The 22,916-nt window shown below is 47.0% G+C and overlaps 1 long non-coding RNA gene across 1 annotated transcript; it reads right to left on the minus strand.

The window, feature by feature from the left end:
• Positions 1–461: 461 nt before the first annotated feature.
• Positions 462–22,667, minus strand: LOC120885574 (uncharacterized). The gene is made up of 8 exons (XR_013439561.1): positions 19,037–22,667; positions 16,540–18,571; positions 15,948–16,083; positions 15,414–15,483; positions 14,206–14,458; positions 13,675–13,876; positions 11,951–13,587; positions 462–5,168 (listed from the first exon to the last, which is right to left on the minus strand). It is a non-coding gene; the product is annotated as an uncharacterized LOC120885574 (long non-coding RNA).
• Positions 22,668–22,916: the final 249 nt, after the last annotated feature.

Genomic DNA, 22,916 nt, shown 5'->3' on the forward strand with positions numbered 1-22,916 from the left:
AAATCTGACTCATTTCCATTCCCCAGACTCCTCCCCAGAAGTGTGAAGGGTCTATTTTCCCATGTATCTGCCAACACTGGGAATTGTCATTCTTAATTTCTGCTCATCTGATAGGTATGAAAGTCTCTCTGATTTTAATTTGTGTTTCTATCACAACCAAAGTTGTGATGAAATACAAACACAGGTTTTTCTTCATGCCTTGCTGTTTCTTAATTGGGATTGGTATCTTAATTGAGATGATACTCTCTTAATGATATATAATAAGCCTTTACAATTTATGATAAATCTTGCTATTTGGTAGGACAATTGTTCCCCACTAGGTCTTCCAGCTTCATAGATTTCTTGACTGTTCCTTACACTTCCATGTGATTCTTTACTCTTCTATGTGTATTAAATTCTGCAAAAGACTTTGGGGTGTTTTGTTTGATTGCTTTGCACATACTCATGAAACTAGGAAGAACTGATATCTTTTTTTTTTTATTGGTTGTTCAAAACGTTACAAAGCTCATGACATATCATCTTTCATACATTTGATTCAAGTGGGTTATGAACTCCCATTTTTACCCCAAATACAAATTGCAGGATCACATCGGTTACACATTCACATTTTTACATAATGCCATATTAATGACTGTTGTATTCTGCTACCTTTCCTATCCCCTACTATCCCCCCTCCCCTCAAGAACTGATATCTTTATCCTGATCATGAGACATCTTGCCATCATTCAAATTTTTAAAGAAAAATTCCTCAGTGACATTTTATAATTAACCTTCATAAAGGTCTTTCATGCTTTTCAGTTACATTATTTGAGGATGTTGTATAAATTTGTTTTGGGTTTTGATAGTTGTGCTATTTTTGCAAATATGGTTTTTCCCCTATAATGTATTTACAATTGATTATTTTTGGATTTCAATAAGGCTATTGATTTTTCCACATTGATTTCATATGTTACCACTTGCCACTTCCTTAGAGAATTGGTTTTAAAGGTTTGTGTCATTGATTCTCTTGTGTTTTTAAGATGCCTGATCCAATCATTGGCAGTTTTCTCTGTTCCTTTGAACTATTTATACTTTTTTTCTTTTCCTTGTCTTATTACATTAACTACAACCTCCAGTACATGTGTGATAAAAACAATAACTCTGAGTGTTCTTGTCTTTTCCTAATATGTTTGGTTAGCCTTCTTGTATCTCTCCATGAAGTATGTTTTTTATTATACTATTCCCAGTTTTATCTTTAAAGATCAGTTTTCAGTATTCTGAAATTGCCTTCCTTCTTTTATCCAGTCATTCTTTCTTGATATCAGTTTACACAGGGAATGATAGAAAAGGGTAACATTCTAAAACTAATAGCCCCAGGAATTGCTCCTCCCTGTTATAAAAATATTCTACCATCCACCATGGTAGTCCTTAGTTACATGTGGCTATTAAGCTCTTAAATGTGTTTTACTGAGACTAAGAACCTGAACTTTAAATTTTCTTTTTAATTAATTTAAATTTATTTATTTGTTTATTTTAAAATATAGTTTCAGTTATCAATGGACCTTATTTATTTATTTATATGTGGGGCTGAGAATCAAACCCAGTTCCTCACGCATGTGAGGCAAGCGCCACAACCCCACAACCCCAGCCCCAATTAATTAACTTAAATTTAAACTTACAAACTGATGATTGAAATTTAATGCTGATCAAGTGTTCCCAGTGAAAATTTAGTGCCCAAATTGAGATGTAAGTACGAAATACAATCCAGATGACAAAGGTTTAGTTTAGAAAAAAAGAATGAGAAATATCTCATTAATAATTTTATATGATTACATATTAAAATGTAATGTTTTCATATAATGTATTAAATAAAGCTTAAGTTATATCACCTAGTTGTTGTTTTGTTTGGGTACTGGGTATCAAACCCAGAGGCATTTTACCACTGAGCCACATCCTTACCCCTTTTTATTTCTATTTTGAGACAAGGCCTCACTAAATTGTGGAGACTGACCTCCAACTTTTTTTTTTAATATATTTTTTTTTTAGGTGTAGATGGACACAACACAATGCCCTTTGTGTGTGTGTGTGTGTGTGTGTGTGTGTGTTTCTGAGGATTGAACCAGGTCCCACCCGAGTACTCTACAGCTGAGCCACAATCCCAGCCCTGACCTCCAACTTTTGATCCTCCTGCCTCAGCCTCCCAAGTTGCTGGAATTACCAGCATGTGCCACTGCACCACAGCCAGCTCCTAGTTGTTTTTAAACTTTTCTTTTCTATTAGAACATTTAAAATTCCATTTGTGGCTTACTTTATGTTTCCCTTGGAATGGAGCATTCTAGAGCCTGGAGTGGTGGGAGAACCCTGAGACCTTGAACAAACTTCTTGAACACTGGTTGCCTCATGTGAAAAACCAGTGATCATATGCCCCTCCCTGCACATTTTTGCAATCCTTTTGTGAGAATAAAGTGAAATAAAGCATAGGGTGGGGAGTGTTTTGTAAGCTTTTAAGAAAAACTAACAGAAACAAGAACATTTTTAGCTCTTACTCTGAGCCAGCTTCAGTACCAAGTGCATGCATGCGGGATCTTATATAGGCTGTAAATGGTCCTATGAGGTGGAAACCTGTGCTGGCCCCATTTTACAGATTACAAAGCAGCCTGAAGGAGTGACCTGCTCAATGCTCCAGAGCTGGAATATGGCATGTCAGTGAAGCCAGAATTAGGCCAACAGTCGGTATAGATAGGAGATGAGTCAGGTCAGATCAAGGAGACCAATTTGAGTGAGTCCGGGAAGTGGGAGACTGCCCTTGAGGAATCGAAATGCCTCCAAGCCCCTCCTCCACCCTACCAAGATAACCTGCCCCTGCCCCAACCTATTACTAAGATAACCAGGCCCCAGGAATTGCCCCTCCCTACTTCAAGTTGTAAAAGTTGGTCATGTGTCCTGGGCTGCTCCATTCAGCCTTCCCCCTTCAGCCCACCTGTTTCCCACCTTTTGGCCATCCCACTGTGCATTTTCCAGGCTAGTCACATACACAGGAAGGAGAAATATCAGGGGGAAAGAGCAGGAGAACAAAGGAAGCCCAGGACATATAAAAAGGCAGAACACCTCCCTTCTTGGGATACCAGGGTACCAGCAAGGGCCCCCTTCTCCCTCCCGGGAGAAGTCTATGTTGCCCCTTTTGAAATAAACCCTGCTTTATATGCTTGCCTGCTGTGCTTCTCTAATGTTATACAGGTGAGCGAGCAGAACTCGTGACCAATGTGGGTATCATCAGGATCCCAAACCAGGCCAACTGACTCTGTATCCACATCTTAACCCTCACTGTAAAAAAAGGGTGAAGACAAAACAAAACAAACCCACCTCCTGAGTTTGGAAAAGCAGGACTCTGACTCCCAGTAGATTTCACAACTGCATGCATCTGCAAACTTAAACAAGTCTCTTCACCTCACTGATCTTTTGCTTCCTTGGGGATAAATCACCCACCTGGTGCTGGTGCTTAAATGAGATAATGCTAGGAAAGTGTTAGCACAATGCCTCCAATGTGGACAGAAGGATGAAGGATTTTAAAATGTGTTTTTTCCACCTTCCAGTTTGGCTCCTAGTGGTGTGATTTGGACACATTGCTCAATCTTTGGGTTCCTAGTTTTCTTCTGTAAACAGGACCGCAGTTAAAAGACTCAACTGAGAAAGCACATCCTTTCTAACACAGGGATGGCCCTGGAGACCCAGGCTGAGAAGTGGCGACAGAACGGGGCAGTTTGGCCTGCAGCAGAGAAAGAGAAAGCAGCTTTCAGTGTAAGTCCACCTCGGCCACCTGCTCCAGGTACTGCTGCCTTCGCATTGGGGCATCTGACCCAAATTTACTGACTCCTACCTGCTGCGGTGTCATCCCTCTCTGGAGGGATGAGAGGCCCCCAAGGATCATCAGCAAGGAACATTCCAGAAGCTGACTCCTAGTCTGGGAGCTCCACCACGTGACTCGAGATCGCTCCCCCTTTCAAGCTGCGCCCCTGTCTTGGGATGATAGGGACTGAGAAGTGAGTACTTCATCCCAACCAGGTGACCTCGCAAGCTCCCCCACGCTGCGCTCCGGTCCCCTCACCTCGGCTGGGTGCCCCAGCTCCACCCTCCCAGCTTCCGCGGAGAATTGAAGGACACCTGCACCACGCCAGGTACCTTCTCTCGCACCCTCCTGGACCCCCCTCTGGATCCACTTGCAAACCACCCCACGAAGTCAACTTCTCAACGGAGAAGCTGCTAAACCGCTCGTGATTTACTTGTTCAGCGCTCAAATGGGAAATGGCAACGTTCTTCCTACGGACCTGGAGTTGGGTGAAAGGAATTGGGGGCGCATAGAACACCCCACAAATGTCCATCCCCATCCCAGCCCTGTAGACTCGTCACTGAGCCTTATGGGACAAGGTTTCCGTGTCCAGAAGTTGGGATTCACGGTGCCACTTCCATCATTCGCGTGTTCACTCATTGGCCAGGGCTTGGGGTGTGGGCACCCGGCATCAGGCAGAACTGGCCCGTGCCCTCTCTTTCAGCTGGCCGCTGTCCCGCTGCAGGCGGATGATCCGCAGTGCTACTTCACGTGGTGAGAGACCCCAGGACAATATGGGAAGTTCTTCGTGGAAGGATAGTTCTCCAAACACAGACGAGCACCCTTTATTCCAAAAGTCTCCCTTGCTGTCTAATTGTTTAAAAGTCCATTAAATTTATGAAATGACGGTAACCAGGGGTGGAAGCTGACTTTCTAAAAGTTCTTTGAGAAAATTAAAAGTTGGCGAGCAGAAGGCAGCAGGAAGTCCTCCTAGAATGGCCTTCCTGTGACTGACCCCTGTAGAGTCCCCTTTCTTACTTTGCTCACGTTGATAAAGCAGGTCACCTTGGAGAGGCAGACCCTCAGGGAACTGATGAGGAACTGAAGGTGGCCTCTGAACAATAGCGAGATGAGACAGGAGATGGTGGTTATCGTGTGGGGGGGGGGGGTCCTGGAGAAACTGAACCTTGCCGGCAGCCATGGGCAAGCTTGGGAACAGATAGGTCCCCATGGAGCCTTAAGATGACCACAGCTCAGGGCAGCACCTGGCCTGGAGTGAGGGCCTGAAGCACTTCAGGGAACACTGGAGGCCCCTGACGCCAGATCTTGCAGGGGAGGGTCCAGGGAAGCTGTAGGCAGATTCCTGTCCCATAGAAACCATCAGACAACATGTATGTGAATATTAAGCTGCTAGGTTATAATTTTTTTTTTCAAACACTAGCACGCCCCATTCCCCTTTAGGTTATAATTTATTCTAACCAATACATTTGGCTATTTTAAAATGTTCCTGATCTGTGGAATCCAGAATCCAGGTACAAGAGGTTGTGAAAATTGCACCTTACACCTTTTTCTTTTTGTAGCACTGGAGATTGAACCCAAGACCTTGCACATGTTAGGAAGCGCTCTACCACTAAGCCACACCCCAGCCCTTTTCATTTTTTTACTTTGAGCCAGGGTCCTGGCTGGCCTCAAACTTGCAATCCTCTTGCCTCAGTGTCCAGAGTTGCAGGGACTCTAGGTGCACATCAGCCCGGGACTGAGAAGGTATCTTAAGGGTAGATAGGCCTCCCGGGATGACCTAGATTCTAATCTCAGTTCTTCTCTTGTTAGCTAACTAGCCTCAGGCAAGCTGCTTTGATTTTCCTGAGCCTCAAGTGCTTCACCCATAAATTGGACCTAATACTGATTTCCTAAGTGAAATTATCTGTACAAACACCAATAACCACAATAACCTTTTGTACAACATTCTTTTGTGTGAGGGCCAGTGTTAAATGCTTTACATTCATCATTGTAATTTATCCTTACAAACTTAGGAGGTAAATTCAGTTGACAAATTTACCCCATTTTTGAGATGAGACACAGGCACAGGCTGAGAAAAGTCACAGGCCCTGTGTCTGCCTGACACTGTCAGCTTTAAATCTGGGGAATAAATAAATAAGGGAAAGAGAAAGCAAGCCTTGCAGTTGTGCTTTCTCACTAGGGGGCAGCAAAGACAGCCATACGACTGCGCCTTTACCATACCTAAACTTGGCTGAAAATTTATTCCTGAAAATAAATGTTGGGCTGAAAGTTTATTCCTGCATTATTTCCTTAAGATTGCATTTTATCACCACATTATTTGTTAGAATAATGTCCATTAATTCTGATCACAACCCCAGGAGATTTGTTATTATCAGTTTACAAAAGAGGAAACTCGGGCTGAGAATTGTGAGTTCCCAAAGTCACAGAGTTCTAAAGTGGCATGAGTGAAATTAAATACTTGATGTAAATGCTTCCAGAACTAGTTTTCTGTGTCAACTGAGTTGCTTTGTGTGTGTGTGCGAATGTGAAGAATAGTTTTGTTCATGTGTTTTCAGAATTCTGATCATAGTATTGTTCTGAATTTGTTTCTTTCTCTGACAGTGATTTTTCTTTCTTTCTTTCTTTTTTTTTTTTTTTTTTTTTTTTTTTGGTGCTGGGGATTGAACCCAGGGCCTTGTGCACACAAGCAAGCACTCTACCAACTGAGTTATATCCCCATTCCCTTCCCTGCCAGGGAATCTTCCAAGCATCTCTGATAGTGGTGATTGGCAACTGGGTGATAAACGTGATAAGCAACCCTTTGCTGATAGTCATTTGAATTACTTCCAATTTTGGGCTTTTACCAAAACAAACAAAATGCTTCCAGAAACATCTATGTGGCTTCTGTGCTAGCATTTCTGTCTGTGGAGTCTCTGAAGTACGGTTCCTGGGTCATGTGTGATTGTGTGAGGAAGATGCTGACCACCCACAGGTGGGAGGAAGGGAGCAGTTTCCTTATGGCATTGGCACCCTGGGGGGTTATCAATGTGCACACTTTTTGCAGCTTAACATAAAGAAAATCTTAGTAGATATGTTGGTAAAATAGTTTGAGCTACCTTAAGACAAAACGGACTTCCCTTTTGCCTGCAGGTGAGCAGTTAGAGTTTGAAGGGCCAAGAGTGTCCCTGAGGGAAGAGATGAGAGAAGAAAACATCCCAGGTTCCTTCCAGGCCACCATCCCAGGGTAGTGTTCTGTTTGCCCTCTGGCTGTGCCTGGGCCTCACACACACACAAAAAAGCTGTCACTGTTGACGGTTTTGTTTGCTTGTTTGTTTTTGTATTGGGGACTGAGCCACATCCCTGGTCCTTTTTATTTTGAGACAGGATATCACTACATTGTTTAGGGGCTCGCTAAATTGCTGAGTCTAATCTCAAATTTGTGATCTTCCTGCCCCAGCCTCCCAATCACTGGGATTACAGGCTTGTGCCACTGTGCCAGGCCACTGTTCAGGTTTTGGGAGTTATTTTTTGCAGGGGGGGGGGAGGGGGATATTTTTTCCCGGGGATTGAACTCAGGGGCACTCAACCACTGAGCCACATCCCCAGCCCTATTTTGTATTTTATTTAGAGACAGGGTCTCACGGAGTTGCTTAGCGCCTCGCTTTTGCTGAGGCTGGTTTAGAACTCGAAATCTTCCTGCCTCAGCCTCCCGAGCTGCTGAGATTATAGTGCAAGTCACAACCAGGCTTGAAGCCCCCAAGTTATTGTTTGTGCTTTCATTGACATGAGAAGTAGGCATGGTTCATCCTGCTGGATGTGGATGGGGGGGGAGCCTGACTGGCCACAGGGAAAGGAGATGGCATTAGAAAACCAATGGGAAATTCTGCAAGGGGAGAAAGCTCAAGGGGATAGACAGAATTTCTAGGCCCCTTGCTGTGGCTCTGCAGTGTCAGATGGGAGGTCTCTCAGTCTCTATATCAGGAAAGGGGCTTCCAGAACATGATTGCTGTCCCTGAAAGCAGAGACCCCAACGTTGGGACCTTCCTACTGCGCAACACTGTGCCACATGATCGCTGAGCAAACTCAGTCCTCGCAGCCCCCCATCAGGTAGGAACTATGTCTTTCTCCACTTTGCAGATAAGGAAACTAAGGCTCTGGGAGGTTGGAGCTCCCAGTGGCATTTAAGTGGTGGGTGGTTCTGGGAGACTGAGCTAACTGGCCGGGGAGGTGCTCCTAGACCTGCAGGGAGCAGAAACACCCAGGCAGGGCCCAGAGGCACCAGGCAAGGCCCCAGCAGCAAACTTGGCAGGGGTCTACCCAAGAGGCCAGCCCTCTGTCATCCGGCCCCACCCTCTCCTGGCGTTGCCCATCCCTCCTCAGGGTACATGTTATCAGGGACCTGGGGACACAGCTGCAGACTCTCACCAGCTCTGGCCCTCCTCGGCAGATGGCATCTGACCTTTGGATGTGTAAATAATCCTTGGCCTGGCCTGGGGTGGCTCTGCTTGTCCTTGGGGCCTGCAGACCTATGCGTACCAAGGCAAGGGTGTGTGTGTGTGTGTGTGTGTGTGTGTGTGTGTGTGTGTGTACCCATGAATGTACATACTTGGGCTCAACAGGGTGCAAAGGCATCTCTGCCTGTCCCCCCGGGGGGCTGGACCTGGGGACATCTCATCCATCCTGCTGTCTGCCTATAAATTGGAGATTTTCAGGAATGGTTTCAAGGCCCAGCTTCCTTCCCCAAAGAGAACTCGGCTGGAACCAGGGATCCAAAGGGACACTGAGGACCGGAGAGTGACTGACATGTGCCTTGAGCCACACAGTATGCAGAGCTAGGTACAAAAATGTAAGCTGCGCAGATCTTGCATCCTCCAAGTCTTGGGGGGCCTCTCAGCATAGGGGGAAGAGGTCTGCCAACAGCCGGGTTTCCCCACACCACCTCCCTGCAGAAGACCCTAGCCCCTCCCACCGTAGCTCTTGTTATCTCTGGGGCCCTGGAGCCCTCTGGCTCCTGGGACAGGGCCCACCCTCACTGGGGGGAACAGATGCATGGGCCACAGGGACTGTGCAGGCCTGATATGGGACCTTTATCAGCAGGTCGGTGTCTCCCTGCAGGCACATAGTTCTCTCAGGGAGAAGGAGAAGTAGGAAGAAGGTTCCTAGTGTTGGGCAGAAGAGATACAGAGCCTTTTTATAGTGCTTAAAAAAAGAAAAGACTATATAAAATCTGTATTGCCTTCTTGAGATAACAAGGTGATTCAGGCGTGTTACAATAAACTGGAATGTGACAGAAGAGAAAGCGAAAGTGCCCGCACACCACCTTCCAGACATGGCCTGGGCCTGATTTGGGGTCATCACTCCAGACTTCTTTTTTTTCCTGCCCATACACTAACCTTGTCAAATATTTATTTATTTATATATTTTTTTAAAATATTTATTTTTTTGGTTTTAGGTGGACATGGTATCTTTATTTGATAGACGGGGTGCTGAGAATCGAACCCAGTGCCTCAGGCATGCTAGGCGAGCGCGCTACCACTGAGCCCCAGCCCCAGCCCCAGCCCCAGCCCCACATTGTCCAATGTTTAATAAACTAGAATTCTAAAACAAGACGTGGAGGCTCAGAGCATGTCCCAGGTCCCAATCTGAACACAGGGCATCTTACTTCTTCTTCCGATCCTCCATTTTTTTTTCATCTTGGAAAACCTCATGTGGACATTGTCAGGATTAAACCAAACAGTGAATGTGAGGCATCTGGTGGGCAGGACCAGGCTACCAGGCTGCCAGGAAGCCCTCAGTAAACACCTGGGTTGCCAGTGCCCTTCCACACCTTGCCTTGATTTTTTTGTTTAACAACCTAATGCATTACACACACACACACCCACCCACACACACACACACACACACAAACACACACACACACACAGCCTAAACTTGTTGGTTTTGTTTTGTTTTGTTTTGGTATCAGGGATTGAACTCAGGGGCACTCGACCACGGAGCCACATTCCCAGCAATATTTTGTATTTTATTTAGAGACAGGGTTGCTTAGCACCTCGCTTTTGCTGAGGCTGGCTTTGAACTTGAGATGCTCCTGCCTCAGTCTCCCAAGCCACTGTGATTACAGGCATACACCACTGTGCCCAGCTGGTTTTTTTCCCCATATATTGGTGCCTAGAGATATAGCCCACTCCTTTTGACAAATTCAGAACTTTCCTTGTATGGATGAAATTAATCATCATTTGTTTTTCCAATTAATCTTATTGCAGAACGTTTCACAAACAAGATGCACCCATTTTGAGTATAGTTCAATGCATTTCCAAAAACGATACAGTCCTGTAACTACAGTATAATCAAGATTTAGAGGGGCTGGGGATGTGGCTCGAGCGGTAGCGCGCTCGCCTGGCATGCGAGCGGCCCGGATTCGATCCTCAGCACCACATACAAAGATGTTGTGTCCGCTGATACTAAAAGATAAATATTAAAAAAATTCTCTCTCTCTCTCTCTCCATCACTCTCTCTTTAAAAAAAAAAAAAAAAAAGATTTAGAACATTTGCATCACCCTAAATAGTTCCCCAGAGCGCCCTTTGCCATCAATGCTCTGCCTGGCACTTGGCCCCAAGCAGCCACTGAAGTACTTCCTGTCCCTATGGTGAAAATCCCCTTTGTGCAGCCAGCCTGATGGTGGCCTCCTGTAATCCCAGCTGCTCCAGGACAGGAGAATCAAAATGAAAGGGCTGGGGATGGGGCTCAGTGGTCGAATGTCCCTGAGTTCAATCCTCAGTATCCAAAAAAAAAAAAAAAAAAAAAGTGTAATCCAGTGGTTCTCCAAGTATGGTCAGGGGGACCCCTGAAGGTTCCAGAGCCCTTTCAGGGGATCCAGTATCTCCAAATTCCTTTCATTAGAAGACTTAGAAATTGGCCTCACTAGCACCAGTCATTCCCTCTTCATAGAACTGGGCCTCCCCTCTTCTTCCTGTCCTCTGGAAATCTTTGCCAAACTGGGCCAGGAGAGACAGGTCAGCCCTCGGCCCTGTTCCTGCCACGGTTGACTGCTGGGTGGCCCTGGACCGGCTCTGGCCTCCTGTTCCTTCACTTGAAGGGCAGGCGTGAGCTGCTAATATACGGGCACCCTGAGCTGCTAACATATGGAGAGAAGGGGAACCCTGAGTCCCAGGTCTGTGGCCTCAGGGTCAGATGGCAGGCACCTCAGGAAAGCAGCCACTGGCCCCCAGCCTGGGATGGGAAGCACTCGGTGCTGGTCCAGAGATGGCGCCCAATCTAGGAAAAGCCACGCACTGAGGCCACAGGGCCTAGGCGTTGGCAAACTTTGGCCCTTCCCAGAGAGCCAGGGCCTTCCCCTCGACAAAGCTTTATTTAACAACCCCTGATAAAGCAGGCCACTGGACAGACTGGAAGCCAGAAAAGAGAAAAAGCATATTTTCAATTCTCTGTATTCTATCCCACTAATCAGGATACCCCAGACATTCACTCTGGACTCAGGCTCAGCTAGAGATAAGAGGGGAGTCAAGTGCGGTCTTTGTCCTAGAAGGGACCTTGGACTTCAACGGGAGAGACGTTGCTCATTCATATCCCCCTCCCTCTCTCTTTCTCTCTCTCTCTCTCTCTCTCTCTCTCTCTTTCATTCAACTTATTGAGCACCTCCTCTGTGCCAGGCACCATGCTATGAACAAAAAAGACACAGCCTCTGCCCTGGCAGAAATGACACCGTCTCTGAAGACGCAGACGCTGAACAGATAAACCCACAATCACACGTATCACTACACACTGGGATAACTTGTGGGCAAAAATGGTAGGAGAGGAAATAACAGGAAATACTTCAGTGGGGATTGGGGATTGCTTTTAGACACATAGACTTCAAGCCATGACATACGCCTGTCATGCCAGTGGCTTGGGAAGCTGAGGCAGGAGGATCGTGAGTTCAAAGCCAGCCTCAGCAAAAGTGAGGCACTAAGCAACTCAGTGAGACTCTGTCTCTAAATAAAATACAAAATAGGACTAGACTGAGTTATCGAGGGCCCCTGAGTTCAATCCCCAGTACCAAAAAAAAAAAAAAAAGAAAGAAAGAAAAAGAAAGAAAGAAAGAATCAAGACTTCAAGGGCAGTAGTATGAGCATATAAAAACTTACTTCTCATAGTGAGATATCTGGAGGTAGTGGCTGCTGGAATTCATTCAGCAATTCAAGAATGGTAGAATGGAAGTCTGCATTGTTCTTTATAGTCCCAAGGTGGTTGCTGGAGTATCAGCCATTACATGTGTATTCCAAAACAGAAATCAGAAGGCATCCTGCCTTCACACATCCTGTATGTCAAACCTCCCTCGGCCTTCTGCTCATAAGGATACATGTGACTGTGTTTGGGAGTCTACCCTGACAGCTCAGAATAATCTCCCTATTCTAAGGTGCTTAACTTAATCTCATCTAAAATATCATCCTTTTTCCTAATAAGGTAACATCCCCAGGTTCCAGGGATTAGGGCCTGATATACCTGCTACAGAAGGTACCAACAGCATCTGTTCCTGGGTACTTCATTTAACCCCCCCGGGGGGGGGGCAGTCAGAGAAAGTCTTGCTAAGGAAAAGATGCATCCTCAAGTTGGAAAAGACGAGTGGGGTTAGGGTAGGGAACAGTGTCCTAGGGAGAGGGAACAGCACATGCAAAGGCCTGAGTGAAAAAGCTGGCCATGTGGCCAGTGGGGCTGGCAGGAGGGTCAGAAAGATGAGCTGGGACCCAAGAGCAAGGAAGCCATATTGGGAATTTCTGTCTTTATTCTAAGCATAAGGAAGAGCCCTAAAAGCTCTTACATGGGGCATAATGACAACATGGTCTCAGACTTACAAAAGATTACTCAGGGGTGAGGCCTGGTGGGCAGCCAGAGACTACATTGTAAGGAGCAGTGGATTGCAGGGACACCAATCCAGGTGAGACACGCAGACAGCTTGGCCAGGGTGGTGGCTGGGGGTGGAAGCAGTGTTCAGGGAGGGCCTGGGGCTTAGGGATAGATTAGACAAGACAAGGGTTGCACCCTCACCATGAGGATTTGAGGCTGTCTTTATTTTTTGTTATTTGTTTTATTTTATTGGTGTGTGGGTGGTACCAGGGATTGAACTCAGGGACACTCCCCCACTGAGCCACATCCCCAGCCTTATTTTGTATTTTATTTAGAGACAGGGTCTCCCTGAGTTGCTTAGTGCCTCGCCTTTGCTAAGGCTGGCTTCGAACTCATGATCCTCCTGCCTCAGCCTCCCAAACTGCTGGGATTATAAGTGTGTGTCATCACTGTGCCCGGCCCATCTGGTGAGGTCAAGGACAAAAGTCTCAGGGTAGATTTATAGAAAACCCTAAACTCAGAGCCCCTCATCTGCCCTGCCCCTTTGGGGCCCTGGGTGGGGACCTCACCATGCGTTCACGGGGTGACAAAAGGGTGCAGAGCCAAAGACAGACGTAAGACAAAATATCACCCAGAGGTGGTGTCAGGCAGCTCACAAAGGAAAGCCTTGTTTTGTCTGTGTTTCTTAATGTTTATGGAATTGTAAGTTTTGAGAAGTCGTTATCTGTCGGGCTTGCTCTTCACATGCCAAGAGAACACTCCTGTCAGCTCCTCTCTCTGTATTTATGATTTTGCATTGTACATTTTTTTTTCCCCTAAAGAAGGCTCCCGGGGCTGGGGATGTGGCTCAAGCGGTAGTGCACTCGCCTGGCATGCGTGCGGCCCGGGTTCGATCCTCAGCACCACATACCAACAGAGATGTTGTGTCCGCCGAGAACTGAAAAATAAATATTAAAAATTCTAAAAAAAAAAAAAAATTAGGCTCCCAAGATGGTGTGAACTTCAGGATCCACCAAACTAGCACCTGCAGGCCTCAGAGGCACTCGCTGTCCTGGTTCACCCGGCGCTGGACCAGGGGTGGGGCCTGGTGGGCAGCCAGTGCCAGGGCCAAGCCAGCAGGATCGGAGCCCTTCTCCCTCCACCTCAGGCTGACCCCCGGGCTAAGCTCCATGAGGACAGAGATTCTCCTCGCCCCTCACGGGACAGCGTGGTGGCACACGGCTGGCCTTCACAGGGGGAGTGAATGAGGAAGAGATGATAAATGGATGAAGGCTCTTGTGGCCTGGGGTCTGGGAGCCAGCAGCTGGGGACAGGCCCATTGCCCTGAGCTTTCCCAGCAGTCCCCGGGCGGAGCTGACCTCAGGGCCAACTCAGAGGGAGGAAGGCCTGAGACAGCATTGGCCTTGGAAGATGGGCAGAGAGCTTGCTCTGGGAGAAGACTCTGCTGATAAGCCTGAGCAAGAGAGTGCCCTCTGTCCCCTGATCTTGGACTGAACCTCTCTCTGGGCAGGGACTCATGGCTCTCAGGGTACAGGGAGGGCAGAGAGAAAATCACCCTGGAAGGGAAGTGGGAACCGATTCGGGTTCTCCACCTCCCCAGACGTCAGGTTCCAGGAGATGTGTAGGGTCAGGCCAGCCGCTCGACTTCCCACACCTCAGCTGTTCCATCTGAGAAGCAGGGCGATTCGGGCACAGCGAGGGCTGAGTGGGACAGGGCCTGGGGAGGGGTCAGCAGGAGACGAGGCACATAGTAAGTGCTCAGTGATGATCATTTATTGTTATTCCTTCCTTCCAGTCTGTGAAGTTTTCTTTGATTCAAGGTTAAATGAAAAAAAAAAATGGTCGAAAAGTTCAATTTACTCTTAATATCTCATTTTCCTCCTCCTCCTCCTCCTCCCCTCCCCCTCCTCCTTTTTCTATTTATTTATTATTTATTTTGTGTATGTTGGGGGGTACTGGGGGTTGAACCCTGAGGTGCAGTGTCACTCGCCTACATCCCCAGACTTTCATTTTACTTTTAAGATAGAGTCTTGCTAAGTTGCCCAGGCTGGTCTCAGACTTGTGATCCTCCTGCCTCAGCCTTCCAAGTACCTGTGAATATCTCATTTTCTTCTATGTATCTTTTTTTCCTAAATTCCCATCAATATATTGCATTTACAATAAAAAAGGTACAGAAGCCAGGATTGGTGGTGCACACCTGTGATCCCAGCCACTTGGGAGACTGAGACTAGGAGGATCTCGGGTTCAAAGCTAGCCTCAGCAATTTAGCAAGGCCCTAAGCAATTCAGCAGGACCCTGTCTCTAATAAAATATTTTAAAAAGGGATGAGAATGTGGCTCAGTGGTTAAGTGCCCCTGGGTTCAATCCCTGATATCAAAGGGTTGGGGGAAAGGAACAGGAGTCAATTATGAACTAGAAATATGCATATAAGCATAAAATAAACTCAGCTGAATTGCTAATGGTAATTACCCTTGGGCAGTGAGAGTAGAGGTGGGTAATTTCTAGTCTATTCACAATAAATTTATTAAATATTTTGCAATAAGTCTGTTTTTCTTTTACTAAACAAATTTACTGAAGGTAATAATAATAGTTTGGAAATTAGGCACAGTGGTGTGCACCTAGAGTCCCAGCTACTCAGCAGGCTAAAGGAGAAGGATCACTTGAGCCCAGGAGTTCAATGCCAGCCTGGACGACATCGTGAGACCCCATCTCAAAAAGTCAAATAAAGGGCTGGGGATGTGGCTCAAGCGGTAGCGCGCTCACCTGGCATGCATGCGGCCCGGGTTCGATCCTCAGCACTACATACCAACAAAGATGTTGTGTCTGCTGATACCTAAAAAATAAAAAAATATTAAAATTCTCTCTCTCTCTCTTTAAAAAAAAAAAGTCAAATAAAAAAAAATAATTTTTTTATTTAACTTTGTTCTGAAATTGTGTCCTTCCTGCTATTTTCATTTTGAAAGGTTTCTTATTTTTATGAAACCATGATCAGAATGGATGGTAACTTATTTCTTTAAAAACTCATTCTGGGCCTGGCGCAGTAGCACATGCCTATAACCCCTGTAAGTAGCACATGCCTATAACCCCTGTAGCTCAGGAGGCTGCCCGCAAAATTCACGTACTCCACCAGGCTCTAATCAGCAGGATACGCCCTATTCCCGGCAGGGTACACCTGGAACCACCCTAAACCCAAGGACGGGATACTCCCTAAAACCTGATCCGGGCTAATCCAGTAGGATCCTCCTTAAACCGGGATCCACCCTGGTCCTTGAGCAGGGTCACCTTTCTCAAACATACATGCAATGTCACTGCAAAATGTCCAAGGCAAGTCCATTTCCACAAGTCCTTCCTCTAAGCAACATGGGGTACGCTGGCAAGGAAATTTCGATGCGTCATTCCTACTTGGCAATGGCTCTCAGCACACATGGTCACTCTGTGGACGGCCACACTTTAGAATTCCGAGTTCCACACATGGTCCTATGGTCATGGGCAGAATCCACCCACCATCTCCTCCCTCACCCCACCTCCTGTCCACCTTATAGCCCTGGGACCCAGAGAGGCAGGGCTAGTACAGGATTCAAGCTAGTACAGGGCTAGTACAGTCTTCCTCCCAGAGGGAAGACTGCCTAAGGCACTTCTGGCCTGGACTTAGTTGTTCTAAGATGTGATTAGAGTTGCCAGACTAACTAAATGGTTGACAGGTGACAAGGCCTTTGGTGGTCACTAGTGCTGTTGAGTCAATGTCCTCCCCACTCTGGGCACGTGGTAGGAGGCTTTCCTTGCCTCTTGACAGTTACACACAGTGTGCTCCATCAGAAAACAAAACAAAGTGAAGGAAGTGACATCTGTTACTCCCAGGTGGAAGCTCAAAGAACAGCATGCAACTTACCCCAGCTTCTCTGCCTCCTGGAATGGCAAATGGCAATATACAAGTTGGTGCCTGGTCTATCAACTGAAGGCCTAGAACAAGGACAGCACTAAATAGAGCCCATGACATCCCACAAAGGGTGCTTTAGCTGCTCTCTTGTGCTTGTTTGTTACCGCAGCATAACCCTGCCTTTTCTAACTGATAAGGGGCTATGTCTGAGCCCAGGCTGCTGTGAGCCAGGTGATAACCTTAAGGGCTACCCTTTTGTGAAACCTGGGTTTGCCAGGCGCAGAGGTGCATGCCTGTAATCCCAGCCACTCAGGAGGCTAAGGCAGGAGGATCATGAGTTCAAAGCCAGCCTCAGCAAAAAAAAAAAAAGGCAAGGCACTACACAACTCAGTGAGACCCCGTCTCTAAATAAAATACAAAATAGGGCTGGGGATGTGGCTCAGTGATCAAGTGCCTCTGAGTTCAATCCTGGGTACAAAAAAAAAAAGCAATCTGTGTCAGAGAAGTCTGACAATAAAGTTGCAGTAGATGTCATCTGGGCCTGAGGCCATCTGAAGGCTTGACTGGGGCTGAAGGATCCACTTCCAAGATGGCACACTCAGGTGGTGGTCAGTGGCAGGTCTCAGCTTTTCATTCCTTAGACCTCTCCACAGGGCTTTTTTTTTTTTTTTTTTAATATGTATTTATTTTTTCTAGGTTCTCGGCGGACACAACATCTTCGTTTGTATGTGGTGCTGAGGATCGAACCTGGGCCGCACGCATGCCAGGCGAGCACGCTACTGCTTGAGCCACATCCCCAGCCCCATCCACAGGGCTTCTTAAATGTACTCATGACATGGAGAACGGGCTTCTATGTGTACTCACCAGGCCGAGTCCTCACAGCTCCAGGTAAACACACGTTTTTCCTTGGAATCAAATCTACCAGCAGCAGGCTGTCATTTCCTACCTGAATGTCATTGGATTGGTAGAGGATTAAATGAAGGACAGATGTCCAGTACCTAACACATCCCAGTGGGAGCTCTGAACAAATGCCTGTGCAGCAAAAATACACATTGTTTTGGGTTTTTTTGTTTGTTTTCTGTTTTTGGTGCTGGGGATCAAACCCAGGGCCTAGTGCATGCAAGGCAAGCACTCTACCAACTGAGCTACAGCCCCAGCCCACACATGGTTTTTTTGTTGTCATTTTGGGGTTCTTTTTTTTTTTTAAGTACTGGGAATTAATCTCAGGGGTACTGGACCACTGAGCCACATCCCAGCCTTATTTTGTATTTTATTTAGAGCCAGGGTCTCACTGAGTTGCTTAGTGCCTCACTTTTGCTGAGGCTGGCTTTGAACAAAAGCCAGCAAAAAAAAAAAAAAAAAATTAGAAACTAAGAATCCGATGATGGGGGGGCTGGGGATGTGGCTCAAGCAGTAGCGCGCTCGCCTGGCATGCGTGCAGCCCAGGTTCAATTCTCAGTACCACATACAAACAAAGATGTTGTGTCCGCTGATAACTAAAAAATAAATATTAAAATTCTCTCTCTCTCTCTCTCTCTCTCTCTTTAGAAAAAAAAAATCCATTGATGAGGAAATAGTTAAGTAACTGTGGTATGCCCATGTGTTGCTGAGCAGCCAAAAAAAAAAAAAGGTGGGGGATGGAGAGGAAGGAAGTAGAACAATGTAATGTGTGGATCATTACAGGTTAAAGCAAAAACAGCAAGTTATCAACAGTTCAGCTTTGAAAGCAGGCAGACCTGAAATTGAGCCCAACTCCCCTCCCTGTGGGTCCTTGGACAAGGTTCTGGACAAAGAACTGAAGGTTCTGAAAAGATCCCAAGCTCTATCACTCCTAAACTTCAGAGACTGGCAATAATGGGAGCTCAATAAATGTGAGCTATCCATTTATTGCTACCATTACTGAGATTAAAGCAACAGGTCAACATTGGCAGAGGACCTGATTCCCGTTAACAGAGCTCTGTCATCCTGTACTCCATCAAAATTCATCCTCTTCAATTCAGGTGCTGTTGGCACAGTGTTTGGGTGTCCATTACAGGGCTTTTATCTGCTGGAACATGGAGGGACCCTGGTCAAGTCATGAATCCAAGGGAACAGCACAGAAAGGGTTCATCAGCTAACGCCAGCAAAAATAAAGCTGTTGGACCGGCGGCTTTCGACTCTGGGTGCTTGCAGCCCACTGTTGAATACTAGATTTGATTTGAAATTTAGAACCTTCCATATAATAGTAAACAAGTCAGCAATGATGACCACTGTGATAGCCGGCGTCCAGGATGGCCCCATGACCTTCACCTCCGGGTATTCACATCCTGTGTGCTCCCCTCCCATGAAGTGGGGCCCACTGCGTGATCAACAAGATGTTCAGGAAATGGTGTTGTGCATCTTCTGAAGCTAGGTGTAAGGACGACGTGGGCTCCCTTGCTCTGGGGGAAGCCCATCTCCATGTCATGAGTACATCTAAGAAGCCCTGTGGAGAGGTCCATGGAGTGAAAACCTGCCACGGACCACCCACCTGACTTCGCCATCTTGGAAGTGGATCCTTCAGCCCCAGTCAAGCCTTCGGATGACCTTAGGCCGGGATGACATCTTATTGCAACTTCATAAGAGACCCCAAGCTCTATCACTCCTAAAATTCCTGAGGCACAGGAACGATATGGTTAAAAAAGTATTGCTCCTGATGCAGAGAAATGACAAGGTTAAAAAAAGGATTGCTTTAAGCCGTTAAGCGTTGCAGTACTTTGTTTACACAGCAATAAATCACTAATACAACCACACTATCACAGTACAAGGGGAAAGAATGCCTTGAATATCTTTAAAAAAAAAAACAAAGAGCTATCAAATGATTCCCTTTGGCATCTACGCTGGATGAACTAACCCTTCTTCATAGACCGTCTCCTGTGTGTACTCACCTGGCCGAGTCCTCACAGCTCCAGGTAAACACGTGTCTTTCCCTGGCATCTAATCTACCAGCAGCAGGTTGGTGGTTTTCTGTACCTTTCCTGCAGTCCAATTCAAACAAAGAGCACCAGAACAATCTATACCCTTGTAACAAAAATAAACTTTACGCACTAGTAAAAACTTGGCGGTACCCCTCAGAGGCCACAAGACCAGGGTCACTATGGTTCCATGAATAGCTGGAAAGAGAACATTTAATTTCTTGGGGCCAACCCTCCTACTCCTCTCAAGCTTACCCAGGACACCCCAGCTGGAGATGGACCCTTTCTGCCCAGGGTGAAATCAGCTTTTGGTGGAGAGAAGCAGGTATGGAGGCTTTGCGGTGACAGTTGTTTCAGATGCAGAACTGCTGCTTCTTCACTGTCCCCCAGGGTGAATTACTTAATACCACTATACCTGAGCTTTCTCTTCCCAGCTCTGGGGATCACATAGAACCTTTTTCATAGTGTTGTTGGGGGGTCCAATGAGAAAGGATCTGTCCAGAGTCTAGCACAGTGCCTGGAATTATCAATACTTATTCTCATTTTACTGCTAACCAAGAATAATAGCAATATTGGGTTACTCTCCAGCTATTAAAGGCTTACCATGTGGTCAACATGCTTTACACAGACTATCTCATTTAATCCCATGAGATATGATCTCTGAGTAACTCCACTATAGAAATGAGGAAGCTGAGACAGAAAGAGGTGACCTGCCTGTCCTAGGGTCATCAGGCACCTGAACCATTGCTTTTAACCACTTTGTTCTGGTCTTCCAGGAGGACTGCAGCGGATGGCCCACTGAACACGAGGAAGGCTGCAGGGACTGAGGGGAAGTAGAAAGGAAGTGCCCCAGAGGAACCGGCAGTGGCATGGAAGTCCTCCCAGCATTGTCCCCTGTATTTTGTCAATAGTGGGAGTCTCAGGCCTCTTGCACATGTGACAGAGTCACCATACTCTTAATATTTGTGCCACCCCACGCCTTGCCCTGCCAGGTGGGGTGGGCCCTGCAGCAGCACTGACTCCCTACCCAGGCCTGGGCCCAGGTTTGGACACACTGACAGCCCTGCAGATGGCTCCGGCTTGCCCTGCCTGAGCACCTGCTCTGGCCACAAACGCAGGACTTGCTCATTAAAATCAGGTTCTGCCGGAAGGAAAGCCAAGCTGTTTTATTTGCAAAAATGAAATTGTATAACCTCTAATAACAACATAAAATGGGACCAGTTTGGGCCCAACACTGCAACAGTGTTCTTGCTGAGTTAAGAAAGCAAACTTCAAGCAGCATCCACGGCTATGTGCCAGAGAAAGTCAGCTGGCTTGGGTGCGCTTCCTCCAGGCTCTGACCTCAAGGACACACTGTCATTTGCATGATACTAAGAGTGAAGTGTCCACAAGGTGTCAAGCCCTATTTTCTGTAGCTGGGGCACAGAGAGGTTGAGTTGCTGGGTTAAAGGGGCCCAGCTGTAAGCCTCTGGTTTGCATGTGGCAGAGACAAGGTCCACTGTGTGTGGAAGTACGGCTCCCACAGAAAGGAAGACAGCTGAAGCCACTGGACACAGCAAAGTTAGTGAAGCCCCTAAGGAAACATTTACCCAAGGAGGCAGGTTAGTCCAGCACAGCGGTTCTCAATCTGGGATGATTTTGGAAGTGTCTCTAGACACAGTGGTGGAGAGAGCACGGAGCTTCTGGAATCTAAGGCACCCTTCCCAGCTGTGTAACTGTGAACAGGCACTTAACCACCTCTCTTCCCTTCTTTAAAACTGGGCTTAGTTTCTGCCTCATAGAGGACCCAAGGCCTGTTAAGTGCTTTTTGGAGGCAGGCATATAGTAGTGCCTCTTTAATGTTGCCATTGGTAAGTACCAAGGACATTTGCTCAGCCAAAGAGCATGGACAAGGGTAAACTATAAAAGAAGCAGATCAAGAGCTTGAGAAGGCAGAGGAAGCTGGAGGAGGCCCCAGTGACCTGCTCTGGCATTCAAGGCCTTCCCTTGTCTTGCTACAGTCTGCATTGTTCACCTCGCCACCCACTGCTCTGGACAGTCTGCTCAGTAGGCATGCAGGGCTTTTGCCTACCTGCACAGTCCCCACCTGCCAAGGGTTTCCTCCTCCAAGAAGCCACGTTGACCAGCACAACTTTTTTTTTTTTTAGGTTCCAAGGATTGAATTTAGGGGCACTCGAACACTGAGCCACATCCCCAGCCCTATTTTGTACTTTATTTACAGACAGGGTCTCACTGAGTTGCTTAGTGCCTCACTTTAGCTGAAGCTGGTTTTGATCCCGCAATCCCCCAGCCTCAGCCTCACCAGCTGCTGGGATTACAGACATGCGCCCAGTGACCAGCCCAACCTTTAAGAACTATGTGGCCTTTACTGAAGATGAACTGTGGGTGGCTTCAAAGATACATCAAGACACATACAGAATCATATCCACATAGACTCTGAAAAACACATACACTCCCACTCATGAAAGACACACCTGTCAAGATACACAGCAGCTCTGGTCACAGACTGATCACAAATGTACTCCTATACACAAACACATATACACAAGCAGAATACGATCTCACAAAACACATGTGATCCCATATACACAAATACATACAATACAGCCACACTAAAACAATACATAGTCAAGGATGTGGGGTCACATGCATGAACCCACAAATTCATCTACATACACATAAATGAAAACTCAGAGAAGTCCATGGGAATCTTACACACACACACACACACCTCTTACATTTAGGCACATAAAGATACATGCCTACACATATGTACATATTTCTGGTACACACTTAAATGCAGCTGTCTATGCATTATCTATACATTATTCGAAGACACACTCTTTCTATATATTCTCCCAAAAACACCTATAAACAGACAATAAGATATTTCTTTTTAAGTGCACGTGTCCTCATTCACACACTGACATGTTCCCATAGCACATTTCATTCACTCATCGTTATATTACAGAACTTGCTTGGGGCGCCTTCCTAATTCAACCCGGGGTCATCGGGATTCGTGCAGATCAACAACACGCATGCGGCAGGCTCATTTCTCCCTTTCCTTTAAGTTTCCACCTTCGCTACGCGGACGTGGACTTTCTCTTCCTCCGCCCGCCCTCCGGCCCCCCAGCTCGCTGCGGTCCCCGGCGTCCCCACCCTTCCCCGCCGCCCAGCCCTCCAGGCCTGGGCGGCTAGTTGCACCGGGTCCGGAGGCCCCGCCCCTCCGACAAAGGCAGGGGCGTGGCCGTGGGCGTGGCCGGGACCACGTGTGTACACGGGCGGGGGCAGTGGGAATGAATGGGGTGGAAGCGGTAGCACATCTCCGCCTCCACCCCGGCCCTCCGCTCTTCTCCTACCGGCTTCCTAGGCCCGGGCAGACCTCCGCCGCCAGGAGGAGGGGTCCGGGGCTGGGGCTTCGAGCTGCCCGGCCCCTCCGGCCCCTCCACTCCGCCC

Source organism: Ictidomys tridecemlineatus, chromosome 1 (assembly GCF_052094955.1).
Source record: "Ictidomys tridecemlineatus isolate mIctTri1 chromosome 1, mIctTri1.hap1, whole genome shotgun sequence".
Taxonomy (NCBI): domain Eukaryota; kingdom Metazoa; phylum Chordata; class Mammalia; order Rodentia; family Sciuridae; genus Ictidomys; species Ictidomys tridecemlineatus.